This window comes from Cololabis saira, chromosome 22, assembly GCF_033807715.1.
Source record: "Cololabis saira isolate AMF1-May2022 chromosome 22, fColSai1.1, whole genome shotgun sequence".
NCBI lineage: Eukaryota > Metazoa > Chordata > Actinopteri > Beloniformes > Belonidae > Cololabis > Cololabis saira.
Window position 1 is genome coordinate 32078675 of NC_084608.1, and position 16149 is coordinate 32094823.

Below are 16149 nucleotides of genomic sequence, written 5' to 3' on the forward strand. Positions count from 1 at the left end.
TAATCATCGTCATCAGACGACTTTGAGCTTATAAAACTGGTAATATTAAGCAAGTTTGTTAATTTCAACAGTGTGACGAGCCAGTGAGTATCCAAAGTGATTTGGGGGTGCTTTTAAAGTTATTTCAATATAGGGTAAATGCACAAGTCACATGGAAATTTGTATATTTTGGTTTGTATTTTGTCACTGAGGCTGAGTGTAGGAACCCGCTTCCATCAACTAAGCTAAGTTCATGTAGGTTTTGTCAGACTGGGTTACTGAATGACTCTACGAGAGACTGGCATTTGCTCTTTTATCAAAACTCTGGTTGACAAGACATAAGTTCAGTCCAAAACTTAGTTATATACCTTTGAAGTTATTTCAGTCGGTCTTCATTTTATATTCCTCAAATGAAGAGTTATGATAAAATCTTTGATTTAATTCCAGATCCATATCTGCTTTGATATTTCAAGCCAGATATGTTGAGCATTACATCATTTTTGACTTCCTGCAGGGATTTTCCCATCACTATGCTACGGAAGAAATGAGACAACTTCAGAATGAACACTATTTTTTCAGGTTATTTTCTCACTGGTATATATTACACCTACAAATATTAATTTGTAGGTGTAATATGTGTGTTTCTAATTTGCTATCTCGTTAATGCCTGGCTGGATTCAGGCTCTTATCTGAAGAGGAAGCTTGTTGAGGATTGGGTCAGTTTTTGCCTCCATCAGCAGATATTTCCACTGTCTGGCCACATGCATTCAGTCTCTCTTTACTCCCTGTATGAAGTCTAGAAACGGTCTGCTTAATGCGTTTGGCTTCTAAAAGCAGCAGCTCAGACTGATCTGATTGACAGACTAAACTCTTCCTTCTGTGACTGTAAAACCTGGAAAAATCTTTTTTATTTATTTATTTTTAGGAGAATTTTAAGATGAAGTTTTTGAACATCTCTATTAGTGTGAGGGTTGCAGAGGAGTTGGGCTGATTCTGGGCATCATAACGCGAATAAAAATGTCAAGAGAAGGACATATACCTCAATAACTACTTGTGGTTGAGAAAATGAATAGTCTTGTACCATTTTGTACAATATCACATCGGCCACAAACTCCTCCTTTCCACATCCCTGTAATGAGAATTAAGGAAGCAGTAATTATAAATTTGCAGCTGGTTGCTGACACAATTTACGATGTGAGACAGGAAGTGTTCTCCTCACCACTTCCTCCTCGGGGTGCACCATTACACGGTTGTGGGTCCATATGCTCCAACAGTTTGGAAAAGCAACACTTGCACATGCAAAACAAACACTCCAATCAGTTCCACCAGGATGGAAAATAATCACAATAACGAATCATTTCTATTCAACTATCTGGCAAAATTGGGAAACAGTTCCCTCATAAGCACATCTGTTAGATGTTGAAATCAGATTGATGCTGCATGAACTGCCGCCTGGAAGATGATCAGTCACACACGTCTTCTGCAGAGAGTCTTTTGATTACATTTCTGCAAACGTTTTCTCTTCTTTTATAGTTAATAACTCCAAACTGTGATGACCGACAGCAGTGAGTTACACTTTCCGGAAGATTATTATCAGTATTATTATTTCATGTACGGAAAACCATGGCAGCACAGAAAACATGAAGAGAACGGAATTAGTCATGCCATCATTTGAGAGGGGAATCACACTGCAGGAGTTAAGCCAATGAGTTTCAGAGCTGCGTGGGGCTAAAAGGAAACTTTCAAGATTGATGGCTGCAAATTACACAAAAAGGGAGGGGTTTTGAAAACAGTTGTTAGACTGTGAAGCCACTCTGAGGTCTGTTTTTAAAACGAAAACCCAAATAAAACAAAAGTGATAACCACACTACACGTAGCCTGGCCTCAGCTAGTTCCACTGCAAAACTGACAACAATCAAACCATCCAGTTTTAGGAAAGATACAGCATCTTACATGAGTAAGATTGCATTGTTTACATCAGTGTCACAAAACAATCCTAGCTCATATTTCTTACACTATACTGTGTGTGTGTGTGTTTACAGAAGAGCCACAGATGATACTAGAGCAGGGGTCAACAACCCAAAATGTTGAAAGAGCCGTATTGGACCAAAAACACAAAAAACAAATATGTCTGGAGCCGCAAAAAAAGAAAAGTCTTGTATGTATAAGCCTTAGAATGAAGGCAACACATGCTGCATGTTTCTATATTAGTTATCACTGGGGGAAGTTTTTTTTTTTATTATGCACTTCGAGAAAAAAGTTGAAATGTCGAGAAAAAAGTCGAAATGTCGAGAAAAAAGTTGAAATGTCAAGATTAATGTTGAAGTACAATCTTGAGAAAAAAGTCGAAATGTCGAGAAAAAAGTCGAAATGTTGAGAAAAAAGTCAAAATGTTGAGAAAAAAGTCAAAATTTTGAGAAAAAGTCAAAATTTCGAGAAAAAAGTCGAAATGTTGAGAAAAAAGTCAAAACTTTTGAGAAAAAAGTCAAAATGTTGAGAAAAAAGTCGAAATGTCGAGGAAATAGTCAAAAAATTTGAGAAAAAAGTCAAAATGTTGAGAAAAAAGTCGAAATGTCGAGGAAATAGTCAAAATTTAATGAAAAAAGTCGAAATGTAAAGAAAAAAGTCGAAATGTCTAGAAAAAAATCAAAATTTCGAGAAAAAGTCAAAATTTCGAGAAAAAAGTCGAAATTTTGAGAAAAAAGTCAAAACTTTTGAGAAAAAAGTCAAAATGTTGAGAAAAAAGTCGAAATGTCGAGGAAATAGTCAAAAAATTTGAGAAAAAAGTCAAAATGTTGAGAAAAAAGTCGAAAAATCTCGAGGAAATAGTCAAAATTTAATGAAAAAAGTCGAAATGTAAAGAAAAAAGTCAAAATGTCGAGAAAAAAGTCAAAATTTCAAGAAAAAAGTCAAAATTTCGAGAAAAAAGTCAAAATGTTGAGAAAAAAGTCAAAAATTTTGAGAAAAAAGTCAAAATGTTGAGAAAAAAGTCGAAATGTCGAGGAAATAGTCAAAATTTAATGAAAAAAGTCGAAATGTAAAGAAAAAAGTCAAAAATTTAGAGAAAAAAGTCAAAATGTTGAGAAAAAGTCGAAATGTCGAGGAAATAGTCAAAATTTAATGAAAAAAGTCGAAATGTAAAGAAAAAAGTCAAAATGTCGAGAAAAAAGTCAAAATTTCAAGAAAAAAGTCAAAATTTCGAGAAAAAAAGTCGAAATGTTGAGAAAAAAGTTGAAATGTCAAGATTAAAAAGGAAAGGAAATAGGAAGAAAAAAAAGAGGAAAAAAGGAAAAAAAGAAGAAAAAAGAAAAAAGGAAAAAAGAAGAAAAAAAGGAAAAAGAAAAAAAAGAAGAAAGAAAGGAAAAAAAGGTCAAACATTTTTGAAAAAGCTCCAGGAGCCACTAGGGCGGCGCTAAAGAGCCACATGCGGCTCTGGAGCCGCGGGTTGCCGACCCCTGTACTAGAGAGAGAACTGTCCAATGCATCTTGAGATGCCACTTTGTCCCACTAGAGGTGCATGTCTTTACCTCTTCACTACCCCGAAGTACTCAGACATGTTATTGATACATAGAGTAGCATCAGCTATATCAGTCAATTATCAAACTTTTGCACGGTACTGTAACTCAAGCTATTGGCATGCTTTCAACTTTTATCTCAAAATCTAGAGAGCTGTGGCTAATGAAAATACATTACAGCTTTATTTCTTATGGTTTTATAGACTAAAGTATCACAACCACAAAAAGCAAAGAGACATAATAAAAAGGAAAAATACCCAAATGAACTTAGGACCTTCCAAGTTTACATTTTAGCAGCTATTGTGGCTAAAAGGGCCAAACAGCTTCTGAATCAAAATGTATAAGTTGAGAGCTTATATCATGCAAAAAAAAATCCAGATGGTTCAGTAGTTTTCATTTAACAGGAAATACAACAGCTGAAACATTCAGAATAATTCAAGTTGCTCTAAAACTACTGAACCACCTTATTTTCTTTGCATGACATCACTTCCCAATTTTCACATTTTGATGAGTTCTTCAAAATGTATGGGATGAGTTCATCATAAAGATGCCTGTAGATGGAAGTGTGTGAGGAGTTTGCTTGAGACCGTATCTGCTCTGAGTTGAATGATCCACTCATGTTCCAGGGTAAGAAAAGAAAACATGACCTCTGTTTCGACGGCACATTCTAGACCATCATAACATTTGCTTTGAGAAATGAGGCTGCAAATAAAACATGAAGCGACTGACTGCAGTGGATCTTCAGGAGCTGGTTTCAGGGAAAACTCAGTTACAACAATGGTTGCTCAAGTTATTTTCCAACTTTATAAATGAATAATTAACCTTGATGATGCAGATATTAAACTTTGTTCATCTATGTCAGGATTAGGCTCCACAAATCTGAAACTTGATCTGCATAGAGTGCAACTTCGCTCACCTTACTCTGTCATTTATTTCACTTTCTTTAAAACTAAGTTTTTCTTATCTTTAAACTTCATTACTATAGATTTTTTTGGTGTGCAGTTTTAGGAATCATTTAGCACAGTCAGTTTGTGATTTTAACAAAATTACATTCTGTGAAAGCCTGATATCAAGAGGAAATTGAAATTGTGTGTAAAATGTGTTAGTGTTCTGTTATCTTTAATCAGGTCAACTCTGACTATTTTTAATCTGACAGAACATATTGAACTGAAATAATATTCTACATGAGCAACAAGACATGACGTGCTCTGACACACTGCTGTGCTGAAGATGTTTTGCGAGTTTACGCAGCCTCGGGGAACACATTCTGCACACATCTCAAAGTGAAGCGGTAGTTTTGCATCTCACCACAAAGAGCTCATATATCTAACATTATTGTTCTCTTCATTCTTCATTAGATTGTTTAATGTCATAAGTTATGTAGTCAGTGGTCATCTCCAGGAGTTTTTACTGTCGGGAGGATGTGCTTCACTAATCGTAGATTAAAAATCTGAAACAAAAATAGCTCTGTAGAAAACGCAAATGCTTTTTAATTATTGTGGTGTTTGTCATTTTTATGCAGGTGATATCTGGCCTCACCTTAGCTTCCTCTGTCGTAGTTTAACTCACTTTCATGAGGTCCTGGACATTTTTACTGCAGAGTAAGTGATGCTCCTCAACTCAAAGAGATTACGACCAACTAAACCAGAACTAAGGTCTCAGACATCCAGGAGTGATCTATGACGCTGTTCACACTTGGAATCAAAATACATCCTTGGAAACTGATCACAACCAGCCAACAGTAATAAAAGATCTGAACACACTCGAGACGGATTCAAACCCGATCACTCAGGACACATTTGAAGAAGATCTGGGACACTTGCGTCCACATTCTGATCGTAACTTGAACATGAAAACGTCCTGCAAAAGCGCTGTGGTCTGTTTTTTCAGTTGTTACTACGACTTCACTTCCCACTGGGAGAGTTTCAGAAGCAGCGTACTTGGGAGTGTCGGCTCTTCGGCTGGCTTTTTGCGATTAGGCTATTTGAAGGTTTCGTACAGTGGCCGAGACCCGCCATTGCTGAAAATAAAAGTAACGCTTTTTTTCAGAAAAAAACGCCGCTGCAAATAAAATAAATCCTTAGCAAATAAAATAAACGCGGCAAACAAAAAGAAACGCCGCTGCAAATAAAAGAAATGCTGCAAATAAAATAAAAAAACGACGCAAATAAAAAAGCCACAACGGAAGTGTATTATCGGGGACTATTTTTGCCGATGCACCAGTGTTGCACATTAAAAATTACACGTAGCGACGTTGAACACTAACCTTTTCACTTATTTTCTTGTTCGTTGTTCTTCTTATTCCTCGCTCTTCTTATTTCTTCCTTTTCACTTGCGTCCTCTTCGTCTTCTTCTTCTTCTTCTCCTTAAAAAAAATATTCCCCGGTAATTCACTTCCGTTGTGGCTTTTTTATTTGCGTCGTTTTTTTTTTAATTTGCACCGGCGTTTCTTTATATTTGCAGCGTTTCTTTTATTTGCAGCGGCGTTTGTTTTTATTTTCAGCGTTTATTTGATTTGCAAAGCGTTTATTTTATTTGCAGCGGCGTTTCTTTTTATTTGCAGCATTTCTTTAATTTTCCGCGATTGGCGGGTCTCGGCCACCGTAGTTTCGGGATCATGTGAGAATCACACCGTGATTAACTCAGTTAAAGATGTATATCTTGCTAGGTTTTAGTCCTTTCTGGAATTATACATGTAAAAGTGATGAGTGGCGTCAAATAAAATTTGCTTTTTTAATTAAACATTGGAAATGCAGGAGATCTGAGGCCAGAGTAGCCAACAATGTCCTTTGAATTTGAACAAAAGATGCTACACAAATGGTAATTTCAGAATAAATTTGAAAAAGGGGCACAAACAGAAAACAAAGAGTAATGCAATGACGAGACAGACGGAAATGATCAAGCAGAATTGTATGGAACCAAATCAAGGCCAAAAGTTTTGCTAATTTGAAAATAAAATTTGAACCTGGAAATTCTTTTTTACAGTTTCAATTTTTTTTTTCCAATATCAGATCTTTTTTTTCAGTTTCAGAACTTTTTATTTCAGTTTCAAATCTTTTTTTCAGTTTCAGATCTTTTTTTTCAGTTTCAAATCTTTTTTTTTTCAGTTTCAAATTTTTTTTTCAGTAACAGACTTTTGGCCTTGATTTGGCTCCATAGAATTGGGTCAGGGAAGTACATGTCAAAACAAACTAAAGACTAAAGAATTCAAAATAGAAAAGGAACTAAAGCCAAAACCATGGGTTGAAATCTCTTCTCTAAGCCCCGCCCCCCAGTTTACTCTGCATTTATTTTAGTTTCATGGTATTTCCGCATATGTTGGGGTGAGATGAGCACTTTTTGAAACATCACCAAATCTGCTGTTAGTAAGGTCAAAGCAGTGCATATATTCAAATATATTTCATTCATTGAAACACGAAGTCTCGTTTTGTGCGTTTGCCATCAAAATAGTTGCAAGTCACTATTTTTGGAGCTTCCTGAAAAATTCATCATCTGCCGCCAGCTCTTACAAAATTAGACTCAGACTGCACAGTCTCAAGGTCTGCAGCTGACAGATGGTCCAAACGTGTCCTCTGTAAGGGCTCTGCATCTGTGAAAAAACTTCCCGTGAGAGCTTGTCAGATCCCTCAGGAGCTAGTTCAGGCAGGCCTCTTGAGCAGCGTTTTACGCTCAATTTCCCCCTCAGCTTGGTCCGTTCCAGTTACTCCGTCTCATTTATAGTTCCATGCAAGGATGGAGACAAACTTGTCTCTCACACGCCTTCCACCAAGTTCTCTGCCACTCTTTAAATCCAATCCTCTTCCCAGCTTCACCTGCAGGCTCCAGCTCTATGGGCCAGGGGTGGAGTTGTGTTAATTCTCCACAATATCTACATTTTCCTAAAAAAAAATGGGGATTGTTTAAATCAGAGCATTGATGCCCAGATGTGTTTCATCTTTGAGAATCTTTTAGATTTTATTACAAGTTGACTGACTGAACCTCATCCCCCTCTAAAGCTCTTGCTGGGGGAGATGGACCTGGGGCCTGTACTACGAAGCGGGATTTGGGGTTAGCGAGGTAACTTCAGGTTTAACCCTGGGTTTTCAGGACTACGACGGTGGTTCACTTCTCACCGGGGCACATCGCCATGGTAACTTATGCTGAACAGCTAACCTGCTCCGGAGCAGGTTATGTTCGAGATACAGATCGCCGGGTATAAAAGCACCGCCCACTGACCAATCAGCTCTCTTGGAAAATGGCATGCCCTTTCGAAGAGAATCCAGTGGAGCTTGGTGCGCGGATCGTGAGAGGATCCCTCCGAAGAGAACGCGTATTCAGGGACCACCAAAACCCCTTTGCTTTCCCTGATGAGTACCTGTATGAACGATCCAAAAAAAAAAAAGAAAAAAGAGGTGGAGGAGAAAATAAAAAATAAATCAATCAATGAATAAATAAAACAAATCATCATCCAAAATCCGATGTACAGTCAATCCAAAACTAATACCAATTAAATAAATAAATCAAGAAGAAATCAAAAAGAAGATGCATTTGTAAGGGGATAGCAAAAAAGGGATTTTCAATTTCGTCCCTCGAACATTCTGAGAAGTCACTTTAAAATACTAAATACCCCCCTCCTGAAAAAATAAAAAATTAAATAAAATAAATAAAAACACCCAATTCTTTGGTACAGCATCAGCACAAGTTATCGGTCAACAACAATACTTATAGAACCAATATATACAGGACTGTCTCAGAAAATTAGAATATTGTGATTTTCTGTAATGCAAACACAAAAACAAAAACATTTCATACATTCTGGATTCATTACAAATCAACTGAAATATTGCAAGCCTTTTATTATTTTAATATTGCTGATCATGGTTTACAGTTTAAGATTAAGATTCCCAGAATATTCAAATATATGTTTATATCCCTATGAACTTATGCATTTATACAGTCAGCGATCTTTTGCCAGCTGTCTTTCCTGGATTTTGCAGCTGCAACTGTGTTGCTTTTTGCCTGTATTATATGCCTATACTCATCGTATTTCTGTAGAATTATAGTTTGCTCTTCACTGCTGAAGTAAGCGGCTCTGACAGCGGACTTCTCCATGCTTGCGATTGGTCATGCGCTGAAAACACCGCCCCTTTTATGTGCACGCGCTCATATCCAGATTGGAGAAACCTGGGTTGATATACCGAGTTGATAACCACCGTCGTGTGACCGCTTAGCGTGATTGCAATTGTCCCGCTTAGTGAATCTGGATAAGGAAAAGATATCCTGGATATGTTGAACTTGCTTCGTAGTACAGGCCCCTGCTCACCCAGGTGATTTTAGGCTGTTGCCATGCCAACAATAAATCCTAGCAACACATTTATTGCAAATATTCATTCTTACTGTTTGAAAGGCTTCTTTCTTTCTTTCTTTCTTTCTTTCTTTCTTTCTTTCTTTCTTTCTTTCTTTCTTTCTTTCTTTCTTTCTTTCTTTCTTTCTTTCTTTCTTTCTTTCTTTCTTTCTTTCTTTCTTTCTTTCTTTCAGGCTCATTTCCTTCCTTCCTTCTTTTTTCCCTTCCTTCCTTCCTTCCTTCCTTTGGTTGGCTTCTATGGTATCACAAAATCACCAGACTGTAGCTAACTTGACTAAAGACAGGCAGATAGAAAGGAAAAGTTGAGTTGTAGGTGATAAAAATCCTCTTTCACTTCAGTTGTTCAGAGTAAATTAGTGCCTTTTTTCTTAAAATAAATATCTGATGGTGTTAACACTGTTTTTCTCTTTTCCCACATTCCTGTATTGATAGCCTCTCAAATATATCGCTCAAGGGACTTTGCAAACACACGCTGTCCTTCACATTACTTAACTATTAATCACACAATAAATTGCTTCATTTTCCAAAGCATAATTCAACATTCAGACTTGTAGCTGCATCTGTTAGCACGGTTTGCTGATTAGCATTTAACGTGTTGTACGTGTTGATGAGAATTACATTAGGTTTGCAAGTAATGGTCATTAACTTTTAATGAAGTTCCACTCGTATCACTTTGAGCTTTTAAATCCCCATAAACCCATTGAACTCGTCCATTTGAAATGTGCACAAGCTGAAAGTTGAGCACAGTTAATGGTTTGGCCACTTTGAGTAGAAGCTGCAGCTAACTATAAGAACACCTTGCATTAACAGCAAAAGCCACTACAACCCAATTTAACATCCAGTAAATTACAAATGTAAGTCAATCCCAGAGTTTGATAACAGGGAACAATATTGTTCTCTCTGTGGAGCTAATAATCCAAGACAAAGACAAAAGCCTCTGCTCACGAGTTTAGCATTGGAACTGGAAGTGGATTGCTATAAATAGCTTAAGTGACAAAGTAAACCTCCTAATGACTTTAAAATGGTCTCATATATATATATATATATATATGAGACAATACGGTGCCTTGTATGCATCTTCTTATGAGTCTTGCATCCTGTTTTACATAAATATTTTCTACTTAAGATAAATTCACAGGCTAAGACATGTAAGGTTAAGAGTCTCATTTATGCTATGTGTAGATGCTAACCTAGGCTATCTGGGGTTCTGCCGGACTAACGGAGGCAGTGAAGGGAAGTTTTGGAGTTGATGGAAAAGTAATTGGGTAATAATTCCCAAAATGTTGTCCGATCGTTTTAAACCAGTGACTGCATCGTGGGGCCACAGGGATTTTGGGTGGATCTATCATGCTTGAAAAATTTCAAGCGATTCAGCCAAAAATGTTCAACATAATTAAGCCAGATGTTTTTGTTTCTTAAGTTATATCGAGGGTAGGGATTTGTAAATTGTGAATTATGTACTTAAATTGTTTTTGTCAATCATTTGATAATGATTTATAATAGAAGAAAATAATGTTTGAGTTATCAAATTGTGATTAAAAAAAGAAAAAACCTTAGAAAAAAAAGGAAGATAAACATTTTTACTTTGTTTTTGCATTATTTGATAACCATTAGTCTTTGTTGCATTAATATTTATTTTGATTGAAGGATAATACTTATAAATATATAGTTTTATACTACTTATAAAATATGTTTAACCACTTAAAAACACTTGAGTATGATGAGTATATCTTAACAAAGTGGCCTTTCTTCACCAGAGTCGCTAAATGAACTGGAGGACAATGACTTGGATGCGCTCATGGCTGATCTGGTGGCGGATCTCAGTGCTACGGAAGAGAAACTAGCAGCAGAGAGACAAGGACTGAAGGTGCCATCACAGACCTGCCGCCTCCACCCTTGGGCCTGAGCGTTGAACCGGCATCCTCCAGTTCACCAACAACACACAGCAGCAGCAGCAACATCAGCACCCCCTCCTCCTCCACCACCTCCCCTCTGCCGCATCCGCAGTCCTCAAAACCCACAATGGTGAGTTCTTTTAGAGATGTAAGGCAGTGACTTTCTCGGTTCTAAACTACTGTCAACATTTATGAAGTGAGTTTTAATCAACAGTAATAGAAACAAACTAAAACAGAATAGAAGCAAAGAAAACCAGAAACTTTGATCACAAACTTTGCTTTTCTGGTCCAGTCTCTCGACTTTATATAAAGACTTTCTAAACCAGGGGTCAGCAACCCAAAATGTTGAAAGAGCCGTATTGGACCAAAAACACAAAAAACAAATATGTCTGGAGCCGCAAAAAATGAAGTCTTGTATAAGCCTTAGAATGAATGCAACACATGCTGCATGTTTCTATATAAGTTATAACTGGGGGAAGATTTTTTTTTCATTATGCACTTTTTTTTTTTGCTTTGATATTTTTATTAGGGGGTAAGGCACAGTTGAACAGGAATAAACAAAAAAAAAGATATACAGTCTACCTCCTTTTTTTTTTTTTTTTTTGGAATTAAGAACAGAACAAAAAATCCACACAAAACAATGACAAATACACGAAAATTATTATATTCTTATATACAAGTAATATTTAAGTATTTAAGCTAAACAGTATGAATTAAAAAAATAGATGAATAAAAAGGGGAAAAAAAAAAAAAAAAAAAAAAAACCCAAAAACAAAAGAAAAGTAAATAAAAAGATAAATAAAAAGGAGGAAGAAAGAAAGGAATGAGAGAAGAGAGGGAGGGGGGGGATCCGTCAATCAGGAGGCAGGGACTGGAGAGAGTGGAAGAATGTAAGAAAGGGAAGCCACTTATTATAAAATTTGTTGCAACTACCCTTCAGTGAATATTTAATCTTTTCCAGCTTCAGAAAAAAAAAAATGGTGTCGTTGAGCCACTGGGTACTAGAAGGAGCCTTAGTCGACTTCCAGTGGAGAAGAAGGTTGCGTCTTGCCAGTAAGGAAGTAAAAGCCAAAATGTCTTTTTGGTTTGAAGTAAACCGGCCATGGTCCTCTGGGAGCCCGAATATGGCAACATGGGGGGAGACTTTTATATTCACCGAGAGTATTTTTGACATGGTGTCAAAATAATTCGACCAAAAGCGAGAAAGTAGTGGGCAAGAGTAAAACATATGGGTTAAATTGCAGGACGAGGCATGACATTTGTCGCATTCGTCAGTGACACTGGGATAGATCTGTGAGAGTCGAGCTTTAGAAAAGTGGACTCTAAACAGTACTTTAAACTGTATAAGTGTAAAACGAGCGCAGGATGAACTTGTGTAAATTTTTTTAAGAGCAGCGTCCCACCAGTCATCCTCCAAATTTAGATCCAGTTCATCTTCCCAGGCAGCCCTAACTTTAATAACTGGAGAGAGATCGAAAGACAGAAGGTCATCGTAAACCTTAGAGATCAGTGATTTTTGAAGTGGATCATGGTTTAAAAGCACCTCCCACTGTAGAGTCGGCGGAGAGGATGGAAAAACTGGAAACAAAGCTTTAGCGCAGTGTCTAATCTGAAAGTATCGAAAGAGATGAGAAGGCAGGAGATTAAATTCACCTGAGAGATCTGCAAAGCTGCGAAAGATACCATCCTTGTAAAGATCTCCAAAACTTTTCAGGCCCTTATTATGCCATATGAGAAAGGTTGAATCTGTAAGCGGAGGTCGAAATAAATGATTGTTCAGTAATGGAGCTAAAGTAGATGCTGACTTAAATTTGAAGTGTTTCCTAAATTGATACCAAATTTTAAGTGTGGAGTGAACCACTTGATTATTTGTAAAGACAGAGAGGTTGGATGGAATAGATGAGGTAAGTAGAGCAGGTAAAGAGGATGAAATGCATGACTGTGCCTCCAATTTACACCATGGCATATTCACCGATTTGAACCAAAATGAAATTTTTTGAATATGTGCTGCCCAATAATACAGTTGGAAATTGGGAAGTGCCAGTCCGCCATTGAATTTACATCTCTGAAGTGTGGATTTGCGGATTCTAGGAGCCTTCCCACACCATAAGAAGTCAGAAATAGTTTGATCAATTATTTTAAAAAAGTGTTTTGGTAAGAAAAGTGGAAGACAATGGAACAGAAATAGAAATTTGGGCAAAATATTCATTTTAACTGCGTTAATTCTTCCAATTAATGAAAGAGGTAAGCTTTTCCATCTATGGAGGTCAGATTTAATTGTAGACATTAAAGGTGAGAGATTAGCAGAAAAAAGAGAGCTTAACGTTCTGGTTACGTTGATCCCAAGATACCTAAAGCCGGAAGGACTAATCTTAAAAGGGATATCTGACTGTACGAGCTGTGTTGCTGAGTCATTAATGGGATAGCATTCACTTTTAGATACGTTCACTTTATAGCCTGAGAAAGACCCGAATCTCTGGAAAGCAGATAAAATTGAAGGAATGGAGAGGACAGGATCCGAGACATATAACAGTAAGTCATCAGCGTAAAGTGACAGCTTATATTCTGTTCCCAATCGGGAGATCCCAGTAAAAGTGGGGGAGGACCTCAGAAAGATTGACAGGGGCTCTATAGCTAGTGCGAATAATAGGGGAGAGAGGGGACACCCCTGTCTGGTGCCACGGGCTAGAGTAAAAAAATTGGACTGAATGCCATTAGTGGAAACGCTTGCTTGTGGAGACGTGTAAAGGAGACGAATCAAAGAAATGAACCCATTCCCCAGCCCAAACTTCTTCAGTACAGTAAATAAATAGTCCCATTCAATCCTATCAAATGCCTTTTCAGCATCGACTGAGATTACGACTTCAGGTGTTGTGGTGATAGTTTTAGAGTGAATAATATTTAAAAGTGTCCGCACATTAAAGAATAACTGTCGCCCCTTAACAAATCCTGTCTGTTCATTTGAGACAATAGTTGGCACAATGTTCTCCAAGCGATAAGCCAAGGCTTTAGCAAGGATCTTAGCATCTACATTTATTAACGAAAGAGGTCTGTATGAGCCGCAGAGAGTTGGATCCTTATCTTTTTTTAAGAGGAGACTTATGGAGGCTTGCCTTAAAGTGGGAGGGAGAGTGCCATGTTCCAGTGATTCCTTATAAACAGCATGCAATAAAGGGGACAATTTATCCTGAAATTTCTTAAAAAATTCCACTGGAAATCCATCAGGGCCAGGAGCTTTGTTATTTTGCATACTTCTCACAGCGAGATTAATTTCTTCTACCGTTAATGGCGAGTCAAGATTTTTAGCAGCATCGGAGCCTATAACAGGAAAGTTGAGGCTATCTAAGAATGAATTCAATTCAGTGGAGCCAGATGGAGATTCAGACGTATATAAAGAGGAATAAAATGAGTGAAAGACAGAATTAATGGCGGTGGGATCCTGATGCAATGAGCCTGATGAATCTTTTATCTGAAGGATCATACGTGAGGCTGCCTGGCGACGTAGCTGATGAGCCATGAGCCGACTTGCCTTGTCTCCATGTTCATAATATACGGAGCGTGATCGTAAGAGAAGTCGCTCTGCGTCATTAGTGGTAAGGAGATCAAATTCAGTCTGTAAATCGACACGTTGCTTAAGAAAACTGGGAGAGGGGCAAGTAGCAAGTTGTTGGTCCAATTTTGTGATCTTAATAGAGAGTTCTTGTAATTTGGCTTTCCGGGACTTATTCAAGTGAGCAGAGAAGGAGATAATTTGTCCCCGCAAATATGCTTTTAATGATTCCCACAGCAGTGAAGATGAAATTGGTTCCATATCATTTTGATTTATAGAGATGTAATCATCAATTTTAGTTGTAATAAAATTGGTGAACTTATCATCTGAGAGAAGTAATGTATTGAACCTCCAAGATGTTGAGTAGCGTGGCTGTGAAGAGAACTGAATATCCAAAGAAAGAGGAGCGTGGTCGGAGATCACAATAGGATGATAATCAACAGACAGTACTTTGGGAATTAGTTTAGCATCAATAAAATAATAATCAATCCGAGAGAAAGATTGATGCATCTGAGAAAAGAAGGAATATTTTTTGGTACAAGGGTTATAAAATCTCCAAGGATCGGTGCAACCGTTCTTGGACACAAAATCTGAAAGAGACCTCGACATTGAAGAAGGAGTCAGATTTCGTGGGCTGGAGCGGTCTAGTTTGGGGTCAATTACGCAGTTCATATCCCCGCCAATTATAAGAAGACTGTCGTTCAATGAGGGGAGACATTCAAAAAGCTTGTTCATAAAGTGTGGGTTGTCAAAATTGGGGGCATATATATTAACTAATAATATGGGAATATGAAATAGCGTACCCGCCACAATTAAGTATCTGCCGTTTTTGTCTGAAATCACCTTAGATGCTGAAAACTGCATTGACTTACCAATTAATATAGCAACCCCCCTGGCCTTAGAGTTGAAATCAGAGTGAAACACCTCAGAAACCCAGGGACATTTAAGTCTGACCTGGTCTTTGGTGCGCATGTGGGTTTCCTGAAGGAACACTAAGTCAGCTTTAAGACGTCTCAGGTGAGCAAATATTCTCGATCTCTTAATTGGACTCCCCATGCCTTTAATATTCCAGCTCAACAACCTCACAGAAGTACCAGTATTAGTGGCCATATGTTAAATTCCTAAAGATAGAGATGTACCGAATGCGGATCCCCAAGGAAGGAAAGGAAAGAAAGGGATGGAGGGAGGAAAGAAAGAAAGAAAGAAAGAGGAAAGAAGAAGAAAAAAAAAAAAAAAAAAAAAAAAGGGGGAGAAAAAAAAAAATAAAAAAAAAAATAAATAAAAAAAAGGGGGAAAATTGAAAACAACAACAAACTTAACCTACTGAACCCCCCACCCCCCACCCCCCAATTGCACTTACAACGACCCCATCCCCAAACGATGGAGAACCCAGTGCAAACTCCAGAAGGAGTCAGATCCCTGAAAAGAACACTTACGGCTTTAAGCATAACTAACAAGATAATAACTAACAAGCTTCGTGTTGAGCTCCTGCAAGCCCAGCAACATTAACAGAGAGGTACAACCAATCACGACCAAGTTAAACTGAAAACCACATACCGTGTATATATGGGAGAGAAAAAAAAAAAAAAAACCGACACTGATGAACTGAAAAAAGTTCAACTAGACTTTGAGCGACGTGATGAAAGCGCTGGCCTCCTCTGCCGACCTGAACTCCCTTTCTGCGCCGTTGTGGGTGATGCGGAGGCGGGCGGGGTACAGCAGACCGTAGCGGATCCCCGGGATCTCGCGGAGCCGGCGGCGGACGTCATTAAAGGCGGCTCGGGCACGGGCCGTCTTCTGGGTGTGGTCGGGAAAGACAGAAAAAGTCAACTCTCCACACGTAATCCGTTGCTGAGCCCTGGCTCG

At 37.9% G+C, this 16149-nt stretch overlaps 1 pseudogene; it reads left to right on the plus strand.

Moving 5' to 3' along the window:
* The window catches only part of LOC133423402 (amyloid beta A4 precursor protein-binding family B member 1-interacting protein-like), a 48859-nt pseudogene that overhangs the window by 10796 nt on the left and 21914 nt on the right, over positions 1–16149 (plus strand).